This window comes from Trachemys scripta, chromosome 1, assembly GCF_013100865.1.
Source record: "Trachemys scripta elegans isolate TJP31775 chromosome 1, CAS_Tse_1.0, whole genome shotgun sequence".
In the NCBI taxonomy this organism is placed as follows: domain Eukaryota; kingdom Metazoa; phylum Chordata; order Testudines; family Emydidae; genus Trachemys; species Trachemys scripta.
This window is the reverse complement of record NC_048298.1, coordinates 228,944,014-228,959,558: the sequence shown is the minus strand read 5'-3', so window position 1 is coordinate 228,959,558 and position 15,545 is coordinate 228,944,014. Positions and strand designations below refer to the sequence as shown.

The 15,545-nt window shown below is 42.9% G+C and overlaps 1 protein-coding gene across 3 annotated transcripts in view; it reads right to left on the bottom strand.

The window, feature by feature from the left end:
- The window catches only part of UBE3A (ubiquitin protein ligase E3A), an 87,563-nt gene extending 75,138 nt beyond the window's left edge, over positions 1-12,425 (bottom strand). For all 3 annotated transcript variants that reach the window (XM_034757924.1, XM_034757926.1, XM_034757925.1), the window contains exon 1: positions 12,060-12,425. The gene's annotated coding sequence lies outside the window, so the exon portion shown is untranslated. The remainder of the gene's footprint in view (positions 1-12,059) is intronic.
- Positions 12,426-15,545: the final 3,120 nt, after the last annotated feature.

The following is a 15,545-nucleotide window of genomic DNA, read 5'->3' as shown; positions in this document are numbered from 1 at the left end:
TCCCAGATGCCAACTGTGATAATCTGGTCTACAAACATTAATAGTAGGATTCTATCCTGGTTTTAGGAATAGGATTGCCTTGCTGGTCAATGCAAACAATACCCATGGCAAAATCCTCATTGCATATGGACCATGGCAGGATAGCTCCGCTAGGCAGGGTTTAAAGATAAAAGGAAAAACAAGATCTGTTGTGACCATTCAAGGGAGAAAGGAAGGAGAGGAAAAGGGCCTCAGAGATAAAAAGGGATAAAGGAAAAGATCAAAAGAGGCCGCCTTATTCTGAATTAAGAGACCATTTAAAAAACAAAATGAAGATATCAAGTAAAGAATTCCATACTGGAAATTAATAATGACACTTTCTAAGCACCTGGAAAGACTTTTTCTAAATCTGTACCTGCAAACACAGTTAGAACCTTGGGTGGTGACCCAGGACTGGAGTCTAGTGCTCCCTGTCCACAACAGGGCAACATGCCCCACCAACCCATGGAGGTTCCCTTATCCTGGGATTCCTGTGGGCGACCCAATGTTAAAATCATGATAGGTAATACAAAATGTTAGTGGATACCAAGGCATGAAAACGTATCTTACCTGTAGAACAGAGTGCACATGGGTCCTTAAAATCCAGGAGACATGAATTGGACAGATAAACTGGTCAACCCCCTTTATACCTTTCACAGATAAAATTCCAATAATAATAATATCTGGGGCGCAGACCGACACAAAATTTGACAAACAAAATTTGGAAGATGATACAGTGATTCTTGGGAGTGACATTCTCCAGACATCTGTGCTATCACTGATTATAAGAAACATTGAATCAACGTACTCCTGCAGTTGCCCCAGTGGTAGCATCCTATCAGGACCTATTAGAACGAGTAACTGATGGAAAGAAGTGGATTTCTATTTTTGATTTAACTAATAGCTTCTGGTCTGTCCTTGTGGCCCCAGAAAGCACAGAAATATAAGTTTGCTTTCATGCACAAAGGTCACAATTTACACCAGGGGTCGGCAACCTTTCAGAAGCGGTGTGCCGAGTCCTCATTTATTCACTCTAATTTAAGGTTTCGCGTGACAGTAATACATTTTAATGTTTTTAGAAGGTCTCTTTCTATAAGTCTATAATATATAACTAAACTATTGTTGTATGTAAAGTAAATAAGGTTTTTAAAACATTTAAGAAGCCTCATTTAAAATTAAATTAAAATGCAGAGCCGCCCAGACTGGTGGCCAGGAACTGGGCAATGTGAGTGCCACTGAAAATCAGCTTGCGTGCCTGCCTTTGCCACGCGTGCCATAGGTTGCCTGCCCCTGGTTTACACAGACCCTACTTCCTCAGGGATTTAATAACTCTCTCACATTATTTCATGCAGACATAACCAAGTTTTTGGCACCTCTTTTGGAAACTGATCAGGTATTGGTACATGATGACGATGTATTAGTTGCCTCAGAAACTGAGGAAGCACACAGAGAAGTCCTAACTTGGTTGTTTAAACTACTGAGTGAGACAGGGTTAAAATTAAATGGGAAGAAGGTTCAGATAGCCAGGAATAAAGTATCCTTCCTGGGAACTGAAATTGGCCCTGATAGCAGACAGCCCCTTCAGGAGTAAGTCCAAGTACTCTGAACATGAGTTGAGATCCTTTCTGAGATTAGCAGGATTCAATAGGGAATTTATTCCAGCATTTGCTGAAATTGCTAAACCACTGTATAGACTTCTCAAGAAGGGAGAAATTTGGGAATGGATGTCTGAACACAATCAAGTAGTCCAGGGCTTAAAATCAAAAATTGCCCAGATAGCTGCACTAGCACATCCTAACCTACAGAAAGTGACAAAGAGTCCTGTGGCACCTTATAGACTAACAGACGTATTGGAGCATAAGCTTTCGTGGATGAATACCCACTTCGTCAGATGACATGACAAGCTTATGCTCCAATTTTCTGCAAGCAAAAAAAAATAAAAAAAATCAAGTTCTAGTAGTGTATTGGGCCATTCAGAATCTATTACGGGTTAAACACATAGTCCTTAGGACTCTTCACACCCTTCTAAAATATCTTCTCTGGACAAATTAAAGATGGGCAGGTATCAAATCCTCAGCTGGCTCGCTGGACTTCAGCTTTAATGGATTGAGATTTGCAGGTAAAAGACCCCGTCTAAACCATCTAAAACTGTTTGAGGATTATTGGTAGGTGGGAACCCCATGAGTGCCCACTTCTTCAACTGAGCACTCGAAAGAAATATCTTTCTGGGGCTCCAAATGGGATGAGAAATCTTTTCCTAAACAAAAATCTATTCAGGTGTGGTTTATAGATGGTTCGTTATACCACATTGATGGAAAAGCCTACACTGGCTTTGCTCTTACAGATCCTGGCAATCAGACAGTGATTGCAAGCAAATGTAATATACATTTGGCTCAGTAAGCTGAATTGGCTGCAGTGAACTTTGGAAAATGTTTCCTGGCTATGACATGGACATCCAGCAATCATGCTTCCAAAATGCCAACCATAATGAACTTCAGAGCTAAGAGTGAACCATTCAAGAAATATATGTTTGCCGATGATGTTTTAAATAAAGTCACACCAGTGAACTGGTGGAAGTCACTTAAGCACTTGGATTCAGAGATGGTTGAAGTGATAATCTCACTTAATAGCAGTAGCTTCTTCTGCCAGTATAGAAAGAATATTTTCTTCCTTTGGACTAATTCATTCCAATTTGAGAAATTGTTTGGGACCTGAAAAAGCAGGAAACCTTGTTTTTCTTTTCCAGATTATGAACCACCAGGAAAATGAAGGTGAAGACGACTGAGCTGGCTGCAGAAGCCAATATTTTAAGTTTCTCATGTTGACCTGGCTGATAGTCAATTTAACTTTTGTTTTTTTAAAAAAAATGCATTTAACTATTTTAATTAAAAACAATTTTAACAAAAACAAACCTGATTTTAAAAAACTTGAATGTTTAACTAAATTCAAAAATTCATATGTTGGTTTTGTTAAAACATATGTTTGCTGTTGAAGAAAAAAAATCCAGAATACATAATATTGTTTTAGTTAAATAAAACAATTTAAATGTCTGTCTGGTGATGTTCTCCTCCTAATACAGTATGGCAAGAAAATCCACCAAATATTAATGATTAACCTGTTGAATTGGAAATAGTTCACTTCCAAATGACTTCATAAATATCTGCTTCAATTGGTAAATAAAATAACCAATCATTCATTTTCTGATATAGCTGTAAAACTAATCTGAAAAGTTTTCAAAATAAATCACTTTACAGATGTATAGTGTGTACCTTCTAAAAATGAAACCTACATCTATCGCCAAGTGATGAAGAATATGTATTAAGGTTATAACAACCAACAAGAATGCTCTTTTATGTAGAAATCCATGATTAAATCAAACTGATTTAAATCATGATTTAAAACCACTAGTCAGGAAGACTCGATTTAATCAAATCCACCCTGCATGTAACTATTACAAGGCACATGCACAACTTAGGATATATAGGAGGGTGTAAAGAGTTTCTCTGTGTGGTGGTGTAGTGACAGACTCTAAACAAGAAAAAAAAAAAAAAGGTTCATTTGCCTGCAACTGGTATGACTCGCTGGACCACCCAGCGGGGAGTGAGATTGTCTACTTACTTCTATTGTAGTTTTCAAAAATGGGTAAAATCCACCTGGTCTCTCTTGAATTAACTGAATTGCTCTGGCAGAAAGGCAGTTCATAGTAACGGTGACACACAACTCATAGGATCACGCAAAACAAAATAGGTGCACTGAATATTATATTCCTACATGTACAACAGTAACCACATGATTCTTACCAGGCCACAAAAAGAGCAGGGCGAGGTCGAGCATACCACACACTACTCTTGCTCACTATATTTCAAAACCTCCCTGAGCTATATAGCAGCATATTGAGCTCCTCTAGTAGCCCTTGTACCTGAGTGTTAAAATTCAGCAGACTCCACCTCCACCTTGGTGGAAAAATCTTTTCCCCCTTTGCTTCAAATATATTATGCAGGACACAGAAGGCAGCTCTAATCATTGTGATACTTTTCTCACTGGAGGTCCAATCTTGTGAGTAAACAACGCCAGTGACCCTTCAGACGACCAAAAGCACATTCAACTGTCATTCTGCATCTGCTGAGCTAGTAGCTGAATGGTTCCTTGGTGCTGTCGAGGTGGCAGGTGTTTGACTTCATGACCCAGGGGAAGGCTCAGTCCTCCAGGATCACTACTGGCATTTCAACATTCCTACCCAGTGGTAAGAAAGTCCCTGCTTGTAGTTTCTGAACAGTCCTATTATTCTTAAAGATGTGAGTGTCATGTATCTTCTCTAACAAGCCCAACTTGATGTCGGTGAAGCATCCCCAGTGATCCACCAATGATTGTATAACCATAGAAAAATAGCCCTTTTTGTTGATGTACTCAGTGGAAAGGTGGCCTGGTGGCAAAATAGGGATGTGTGTGCTGTCACTGCAAATCCATCGACTAGATCCTGCGCACTGCCCAGAGTCACAGTCTTGCATAGCTGGAGGCGATTAATGGCCCTGAACACTTGCATCAAAACTGCCCCTGCAGTCCATTTCCCAACTCACCAGTAGCAAACTGGCGTTGCAAGTTTCCACAGTGCGATCACCACTCATTTCTCCACTGTTAGTGCAGCTCTCATTTTGGTGTCTCTCTGCTAGTGGGCTGGGATGAGCTCAGCGCAGATCAAGAAATGTGGCCTTGTATGTCCAAAAGTTCTGCAGCCACTGCTCATTATCCCAAACTCACATTATGATGCCATCCCACCAGTGTTTGTTTCTCAGGCCCAGAAGCAGTGTGGCACTGTCTAGAGCTGCTCCATGAACGCCACCACAACCTTGAATTGGTTCTCGCTATGTCCCACAGCCATCCATCCTCCAAGGAAGGCTGTTCCCCATTCATTTGGTTCTTCTTGTGACTCTGCAAATGCTATAGGATTGTGCGCCCTGTGCTTGTAACACTCATGACAATAGTGCAGAGCTGTGCAGGCTCCATGCTTCTGTCAGAGATGGTGGACAGCAAGGAGGACTGCGTGGGTTTGCGGGATTTTGAAAAAAAGATGTAAGAATAGTGGGCTAACAATGTATGTAAACGTGTAGCAATACTTTTAAAATGACTTGGATGAAAGCTGCAATGTGTTTGGCTGAAAAGTCTAAGGCCATGTCTATGCTACAGTGTCTGTTGCGACACAGCTACAGCACTGTGGCTATGCTGGCATAACTTTGTAGTGTAGATGCAGCCTATCACAATGGTTCCATTATGATAGGAACACCATCTCCTTGAGTGACAGTAGCTAAGCTGACAAAAGCTATCAACCTAGCTGCATCTACACTGGGGGTTAGGTTGGCATAGCTATGGCACTCGGGATGTGGATTTTTTACATCCCTGAACGCAGTGGCTATAGCAACCTAAATTTTAAGTGCAGACCAGACCTTATAATCCATGTAGTTATACGATAGCGAATGCACAAATCAAAACTATAAAGCCTCTTTCACCCACCAAGGAAAATCCATGTTTTCTGTTCAGCCGAGTATCAGAAGTCTCTCTTAAAACACACACACACAAACACACACACACACACGTAAAAAAAAAAATGAGCAGGATGCTTCAAAGAAGTGGTTGGCTCACTCCTCTTGCCTCAGCCACTGAAGTGAGAATTCAAAGACCTCAACAATTAGTCCCATACAGCTGAGCATTTGCAGTTCTTCCTCTGAATTCTCCACTATTCTGCAAAAAGGGTAGGAAAGGTGGAAGGGGGTAGTAGAAAAAACTGAAGCAGGTGACACCATCCCTACTTCCCTCCAACCAGGGATTTGTAAAACTGATAAGGGAAAGCAGGCTCAACTTATTAAAAAAAATGATGGTTAAAAAGAAGATATTTATATTGAATCAACTGGCCCTTTCTTCCAGTTGATATGAAATGCTTTTTATAGATAGTTTGGGAGAAAGTCTTAGGGGAGCCTCAAAGAGAAGCAGATCACTACTTCCTTTAAGTCTATCCCTGGAAAAAATTTTCTTCGTTCTCATGAATCTATTGTCTTACTCTACTATTTCATTTATATTATAGTTTAATCAATAAGCCTGTTTATCCTTTATTCCCTGCTTCACAACCCATCCCCCACATAGTTCTCCTCCTCTTCACATGAAAGTCTCCTGTCCCCACCTACCAATATGAGTTAACACACTTGCATCTACAGATCTATTAATTCACACATGAGCAGGGCCCTACCAAATTCACAACCATGAAAAACATGTCACGGATCATGAAATCTGGTCTCCCCCTGCCCCCCTGTGAAATCTGGTCTTTTGTGTGCTTTTACCCTATACCGATTTCATGGGGGGAGACCAGAGTTTCTCAAATTGGGGGTCCTGACCTGAATGGGTGTTGCATGGGGGTCTCAAGGTTATTTTAAGGGAGTCACGGTATTGCCATCCTTACTTCTGTGCTGCCTTCGGAGCTGAGCGGCCGTTGGACCGATACCCAGCTCGGAAGATAGTGTCCCACCAGCAGCATCACAGAAGTAAGGGTGCGAATATCATACCATGCCACCCTTACTTCTGTGCTGCTGCCTTCAGAGCTAGGTGGCAGGAGAGTGGCGGCTGCTGGCCAATGGTCCAGCTCTGCAGGCAGCAGGGTAGAAGTCAGGGTGGCGTGGTACAGTATTGACATCCTTACTTCTGTGCTGCGGCTGCCTTCAGAACTGGGCTCCCAGCCAGCAGCCACCACTCTCCAGCTGTCCTACTCTGAAAGCAGCACCATTACCAGCAGCACCGCAGAAGTAAGGGTAGCAGTACCACAACCCCACCTACAATAACCTTGTGCGTACCCCCCCCCCAACTCCTTCTTGTGTCAGAACTCTACAATTACAACACTTTGAAATTTCAGATTTAAAAATAGCTGAAATCATGAAATTTACAATTTTTTAAATCCTGTGACCATGAAATTGACCAAAAAGGACCGTAAATTTGGTAGGGCCCTACACATGAGCATGTCTAAGTACTGCTCTCTCCCTGACCTCTCAATGACCAAGTTCTTTCTACCCTGATCACTACTTAAAGATAGGAAACAAAGGGTAGGAATCAATGGTCAGTTTTCAGAACTCTATGGAATCACTGAATTGAATATCTAACACATTGTTGTTTTGTTTACCTGGAGAGACTGCAGGTATGGAGCCCCTCAGCTCCCTGTGGTCACGGTTCATCATTCCCAGCCACTGGGAGCTGCGGGAAGTGGCACCACTTCCCGCAGCTCCCTTTGGCTGGGAATGGCAAACCGCCATTGGGAGCTGAGGGGCTCCGTGCCTGTGAACGCTCCAGGTAAACAGAACATCCAGGCCTGCTAGTGGCTTACCCTAATGGGCCAGGAGCCAAAGTTTGCCAACCCCTGAAATATAGGGTCAGCTTAGGAAAGGTTCATACAGTTTTTGCTATTTTTACCTATCCATCTTGCGGGGTCGGCTTATAAATGAACGGGCTAATGAACAAGTATATATGGTACTTGTTCTCCATGAGCCCTATGCAGAAATATGTTGCCTATCTACTTACATGAATATCTACTAGGAGGGAACTACAAATAGACCTACTCCTATCAACACCAGCTAGTAGGAAAGACTTATTCCTTCATGAGAATTTACATGTTAACTCCTTATGAGCCTCACTTATTTATTACAGACCCAATCCCATGAGTACTGAGTGTCCTCAGTTTTCACTGATAATGTTTTTGAGGGATGGAAGGGAGAGAAGAAAAGTGCAGCTATAGTTTGGTTATGCTTTTACATAGTTTAAATTTATATAATTTACATGGTCTTTAATAGCAGAATGTCAAAATAATGTACATAAATTAATCGTATCTCAGAATACCCTAATAAATTAGATAAATATTACACCTATTTTACAAATAGGTAAACGGAGGAGAAAATATATTTGCAATGCAGAAGAGATGTGGTTGCTCATCAACTAGACTTCTTGATATTTATGCATTCAAAACATCACATTTCAACAGTATAGAAGTTTAATACAGAACTGAGGTTGATAAAAAAGCATTGACGGTGTCATGTCCAAAGGATTATTGAAGCTGCTAAACAAGCATATAGGATTAAACTATCCCACCTGCATTCTACATCAACACTTAAATGATTAAAATAAATGCAATGACATTAAACTGTACAGAATTGCATATCAAGTGTCTCAACTATCCAGAATATTGTATAAATTGGGGATTCAGGTTATTAATAAGCCTAAATTAAGCTATTAAATTCTTTACACATCCCAAAAAGCCTGTTATGATACATCATGAAACGTATTACCGTGGGACAGAACATAAAACTTTGCTGATGCAGAGAAGTGATCAATAGCTCTGCTTTATTATAAAAAAAAAATGAAGCTGGAAAAATTGAGCCATATGCAAGATGCACAACTTTTCAGGGCTCTATGAACTGAAAATGCAACCGGAGTGTATTGGTTTAGTTGACATGGTGGTTAAAACTCCAACAGCTTGTCTATGCTAGTACCACTACCAGGGAGTAGTTATGGTGGGAAAATTGAGAAGATAACCTAGTGTAGATAAATCTATTAAGGTCTTGCAATAGCATTATGATCATGCTTTTTTAAACTTTGCATGCTAAAAGTGTAGTTTTAATTAACTTAAGAAATATCTATCTTGGCCAACAAGTTCTGTAATAAGTTTCAGCCCAACATGATATAAAACATAAGCCTTCTGAAAATATACTTTATAATGGGACAAGTTGGGTAATGTGACAATTTGTGTCAATTTGTATTTGACAAACCTTAAATATTATTTTTAAATGGCCAATTTAATACTACCTACCGATGCTTTTCTTTCATTAGTTAACTAAAATCCACAAAAACTGCCAATCACAAGGAATATCACTGACATTTGCCTCTTACAACTGCAGCAATAAGCAGAATGAGCTCTAAACAAACTTGTGTGAATTTTTAAAGGGAAGAGAGGTATACAGTACGAAGCTGGAATTTCCACAGGAGCTGGGTTTATCTTATGGAACTCACTTCCACAAAAGGTAATAATGACCATGAACTCACCATTTTCAGAGCTAAATACAAAACTAATGTCTTCAACCTAACTTTCCTTCTATAACTTCTTTTCTCAAAGACAGAGGCGCACACACCCACTCGCACTAAAATCAAAACCAAAAATAAATTATAAGCAAATCAAACTATTTCTCTTAAAACCTAGGAATGAAGATTCATGTTTTTACTTTAATATTAGTAAAAGTCCGAAAAAGTGAACACTGCTGGGAATTATTGGGAAAGGGATAGATAAGACAGAAATATCATATTGCTATATAAATTCATGGTACGCCCACATCTTGAATACTGCGTGCAGATCTGGTCACCCCATATCAAAAAAGATATATTGGAATTGGAAAAGGTACAGAAAAGAGCAACAAAAATTATTAGGGATATGGAACAGCTTCCACATGAGGAGAGATTAACAAGACCGGGACTTTTCAGCCTGGAAAAGAGATGACTAAGGGGGGGATATGACAGAGGTCTATAAAAACACGACAGGTGTGGAGAAAGTAAATAAGGAAGTGTTATTTACTCCTCATAACACAAGTACTAGGGGTCACCGAATGAAATTAATAGGCACAGGTTTAAAACAAACAAAAGGAAGTATTTCTTCATACAACACACAGTCAACCTGTGGAACTCTTTGCCAGAGGATGTTGAGAACGCTAAGACTAAAAGAGGGTTCAAAAAAGAACTAGATAAGTTCATGGAGGATTGGTCCTTCAATGGCTATTGCCCAGGATGGGCAGAGATGCAAAACCATGCTCTGAAGTGTTCAAAGCTTCTGTTTGCCAGAAGCTGGGATCAGGTGACACAGAATGGACCACTTGATTACCTATTCTGTTCATTCCCTCTGAAGCACCTGGCATTGACCACTGACAGTAGACAGGCTACTGGGCTAGATGGATCATTGGTGTGACCCAGTATGGCTGTTATTTATTTATTTTTAAATTCTTCAGAGGAACTCATATTGTAGTGATGGAAAACACTAGAGTAGACACAACAAGGATCTTCTTTTAAATTCCAGTGTGATAAATAATGCCATATATTACCTAATACTATGATAACCAGTTTTTCTAAAACTAGTTTATGTTGTAACAGTCGACACAAAATTACAGTTATTCTGATGGAGATGTGCAGCTAAAAGTGACCAGAACTACGAATAAAGAAAATCTGAATATGTATATAAGTCAATATATGGATGTTATGTGAGAAAGTTATTCAAATTAATTTTATAATACACATTTTAGAGGTTTAATTTACAAGATGAATATGGTTACAGTTCACACACACACTAATAAACACTAACGTTCATAGTATTATAAAGTGATAGAATCTGTATCTTTAAGTCTGTTTCCCAGCTTTTTTGCTTATTGAGTGCACATGATGAATTAAAATTAGTTGTTTTGGTAGCACACAAAATGTGCTAGCCACTTCTCATTAAAATTAAATAAAAATCCAAGGTCTCTGCCCTAAAACTGACTTTTTGCCATAGATACAGTAGGTTTGACATCCTGCACCAAATAAGACTCGGATCTGGCAAACTGATCCTTGCAGACCCTTGCATCTGTACAGAGTCCCACTGAAGTCCATACAAGCGGGGCCTTCTTGCAAGTATCAGGTCACAAGAATAGTGCCTAGAACACATTTCCCATCCAAAGATGCTTAGAATCCAGGAGCAGTGTGGGTATTACACAGAAAGTGAAGAAAAGCTTTCCTTGACTGTAACAACCCTAACAAGATAGCACATGTAAACTATAAACACTTACAAATCTTATAACTAATCAATTTAATAAAAACATTTCCACAGCACCAGCATTTACCTCAGCCACTGGTACAACTTCAGAACATTTCACCCTCAGTTATAACTTATAGTTAACTTAATTCAGTTATGTTATAACTTGAAACAGGATCAGAAAGAGTGCAAGGAGCAGAATCCAGCCAATGTATTTGCTTTGTTTTTTGATGCTAAACACTGGCACAAAAAGCAAAAAAATCCTGCAATCAACATTAACTAAATAAAGTGAACTAAAGAACAGCTTGTTTACAGCTCAGGAAGTCCAACTCTTCAACCAGGATGACATATTACACAAGCAAGTCAGCTTACCCCCTTGAATAGCCTACCACATTTATATGGACCCATCACAGTAGCATGTGAGCAGCTCCTAATCTTTAATATTTGTAACTCACAACACTATGTGAGATAAGGAAGTACTATTATTCGCACTTTAAAGAACTGAGGCACAGTCTATACAGTGTTTTGAAACCCACAGGAGCAAACCTTCTGGCCTGGGTCCACAGACTCAGGTTAGTGCGTTCTTGCTAGTGCTCTGAAAGTAACTGTGTAGACAGTGGTTTGAAGTTGTGGCTCAGGGTGGAGGCCAGGGTTTCAGAACCCCAGGTCCGGCCCACACCACAACTTCAAAGCGCTGTCTACACAACAATTTTTAAAGCACCAGAGCGACCCTGCTAGCTCAAGTCCATTGCCCCAGGCCCTGAAGCTTGCTCCGGTGGGTTCCAAAATGCCATGTAGACCTACCTAGAGAGGCTAAGTGACGTGTCCAAGGTCACACAGGAAGTTGGTGACAGAGCAGGGACTTGACATCTCCCCAACTAATGCCCAAAGCACTGGTCATGCTTCCTCTCCACCCCCTACTCTCAAGGAGACTCCTACACCGTGTGCACGAGACACAGAAGGCCGCTCACACCACGTACCCTGCCCCGTGGGCACCTCCCCCCCAAAGAACGGAGGCACCACCCGCACTTACCCCCTGTCTCGGGGGTCACCCCTGACCCCCATCTCCTGGCACCTGGGCAGCCGCCCCGCGCTCCATCCCCGCCCCGAGAGCGGAGGCCTCCCCGCAAACCCCAGCGGCGAAACCGAAACCGTCCCAGTAGGGACACGCGGGCGGGCCGCGCCTGGGCCCGGCGGTGCCTGTCTCCGGGCCGGGCTGAGCCTCCCCCAACCCCCGCGTACGGACCTGTGCGCTGCGGCCTGCTCCCCGGCGCGGCCCTGACGCTATCGCTGCTGCTGCCGCCGCTCGGGCTCATGCGGGGCCCGCGCTGCTCTCGGGGCGGGGAGCCGGCGCCGCTGCCTGTGCCGGGCCGGTCTGCGGCGAGGGGACGGGGCTGCGGCCTCGGCGGGGTCCGGAGGGCGGTGGCTGAGGGCGAGGCCGGCAGTCCGGGCTGGGGGCGGTCGGCGGCGGCGGTCGGTCGGGGAGGTGGGCAGGGCCCGCTTTGCGCCTCTCTCACCCCGAACCCAGCGCCACCATCTTGGGAGAAACACGAATATCGCCGCGGCGCAGCCTCGGAGGACTCGCGGGCATAGCAGGGTATCCCGGCATGCACCGCGCTCGAGATCAGGGCGCGCTACTTTCCGCCCGGAACCATAGAGTTCCCACCTTTCCCATTGGGCGGGGCGCGGAGGCAGCCGAGGGTCTCGCGGCGGACGCTGTCGGCACGTAGCGGTTAGGCGGCCGCGCGCGCTGGCGGCCATGTTGGAGCCGGACAGTCACCCTTTCGCGGGGAGGAGGGGAGTTGGGCACAGAGGAAGGGGAAAGCGAGACTGGGGGGTGGGGGGGAGGTCTGCTAAGCCCAAGGGCTCAGTCTCGAGCCAGACCCCCCCCCCAGTCGAGAGAGGGGTGTACAATCCACGGGCTTGTGTCAGCACTTCTGGGGTGGTTACACACACGCTGCGTGAAGGCGCAATAATGGGGTTGCAAGGTCGAGCCCTCCAACGTTAGGAAAGGCCAGGATTAAGGTTGCCCAACCATGAGCCTTAATTACCTGCCCACCAGTGCGGCTGCCTTAGGATTCGGCCTTCAACTGGGTGATCACAAGCTATTTCCACCTGACCTCCTGCCTCAGTTAGTGCTCAGGCAGGGAGTGCTTTAACGATGAGTCCCAGAGTGAAGGAGACTTGTCTGCAGGACCCTGGCTTGCTTTGTGAAGTCAAATCCTGCTACCCTCCCACCCCAAGTGGGCAACTGTAAGGGACCAGCTACAGCAGAAATGCCAACTATTGTCTGCAGCTGTGGAAAATGAGTGGAAAAGCTCATGCAAAAAGATATATTGGAAATGGAAAAAGTACAAAAAAAGGGCAACAAAAATGATTAGGGGTTTGGAACAGCTTCCACATCATAATAGATTAAAAAGACTGGGACCATTCAATTTAGAAAACAGATGACTAAGGGGGGGATCTGATAGAGGTCTATAAAGTCACGAATAGTGTGGAGAAAGTGAATACGGAAGTGTGATTTACCCCTTCATATAATAAGAACCAAGGGTCATCCAATGAAGTTAAGGCAGCAAGTTCAAAATAAACATAAGGAAGTACTTCACACAAAGCACAGTCAACCTATGGAACTCATTGCCAGGGGATGTTAAGGCCAAAAGTATAACTGGGTTAAAAAAATAATTAGATAAGTTCATGGAGGATAGGTCCATAAATGATTATTAACCAAGATGGTCTGGATGTCCCTCATGGTATGTCAACACAGCAAAGAAAAACCCACAGCAGGCTGTGTAGACTTCCCGGCTCACACTGGAGCCTGGGCTCTAGGACCCTGAGGGGGTCCTCCAGCCAAACCCAAGGTTTTTTTTGCTGTGTAGACATAACCTAAGCCTCTGATTGCCAAAAGCTGGGACTGGACAACAGGAGATGGACGCAGTTGCAAACTTTCACGCAGTACATAAGCACCCCGACTTTCACAATAAGCCAAAAATCAAGCTAATCCCATTTCAAAACAAGCCAATCCCTAAGAACCTCAACACTATGTGACTAGATCCCCCGGCATGCAGTCTGGACTGTGGTGGGCCCGCTGTGCACCCCTGACTCTCTCCCCCCCCACCCCTTTGCCCCTGCTTGCCCCTTTCCCCGCCTTCCCGGGACCCACCCAAAAAAAAAAAAAAAAAAAAAAGCAACAAGCTACAAGCCTACAAGCAACAAGCTAAAAACTAGCAAACAAGCAACTCACAAGACAATTAAGCCAAAAACAAGTCCAATTTCTGCATTTTTTTCCACGGGTTTGGCATGTCTGGAGATGGATCATTTGATAATTGCCCTGTTCTGTTCTTTCCTCTGAAGCATCTGGCACTGGCCACTGTTGGAAGACAGGATACTGGGCTAAGATGGACCATTAGTCTGAGCCAGTATGGCCGTTCTTATGTATTAAAACTTATAAGAACCATTTTAAACATTAAATTGAAGCTTCTGATCAGTGCATTGCATACTTGAGGGCAGTGGAAATGTATACTTGAGAGAAAAATACATGATATGCTATCGGAAATGCTGTTTCCCTAAAATGTCCCTTAAAATAACGCACCGTCTCTTATTTTTTGTGTGGTTTCCCCTTATTTCCATCTAACAATGGTGATCACCTTATACCAGACATAATCTGAATGTATTAAGTTTAGGGATGAGGATTCCATTCTTTGGCTCCTTGCCATTTGAATGTATTTGTTCATAGTTATAGAGCTATATGTTTTATCATTGACTTTAGTGAAAGCAATACCGGGGTCTTAGGCCCAGATCCACAAAGGGAATTAGGCATTGTAATGCTGAGTGTCACAACTCCTAACTTTTAGGCGCTCAGAAAATCATTGGGAACAACACTGCAATCCACAAAACCTGAGTTAAGTGCCTAGGCTTTTATACAATGCACGGTGAGCCAGGTGCCTAAGAATGTGATCTCCAAAAGCCAACACACTAGGCATGGACCCACCTAAACAAGCCAGTGGGAGATGTTGACAAAAGGAGTGTATTCTAGGCCTGCCCCTCTCATGGAATTAGGTGCCTAAATCCAGGCTATAGGCAGGTACCTAACTCTGCTAGTGATCTATAACCCGGAAACTCTCTCCTGGAGTGAGGTACTTTAGACACCTAAAACATTTCTTGTGAGGAGTCTGTTTCATTCCACACAAATCAGCTGGAGGAAGTGTAGTGCCCATTTTATAACTTTTAGCTCACTGATTAGCACAGTTATGTGGAAGCTCCAGGTTCAATTTCCCCCTCTGCTTGATGGATAGCAAGGATTTGAACAGGGGTCTCCCACCTCTCACAAGCATGCGCTAACCACTATGTTACAGGATATTCTGTTGTGGGGCTTTCTCAATGTATTCTGCTGAAGCTGCTCCACTTTGGGTATATGATAAAACAGTCTTTACAGTAGGGGGACTGGATCCTTGGTCTTCCATCTCAAAGAGAGCAAGTTTGGGTCAAGCAAGAAGCTATAACATAAGCTATAACATAAGACAACAAAAGTTGTCCAGCTAACTTTTCAAAGCTGGTTAGAGTCTGAGATGAAGCTCATGTTCCCATTGTTTGCAGAAGGTCCATATATGATTAAACATGCAATGAAGCAATCATATTTTGCTTTCAAGGTTTATAAGGTATATTATAAGGTTCAGATTTTTCCAATAGCAGGTTAATGCCACTTGAAACAGTTAATGTCCTATCAATTTTCTGC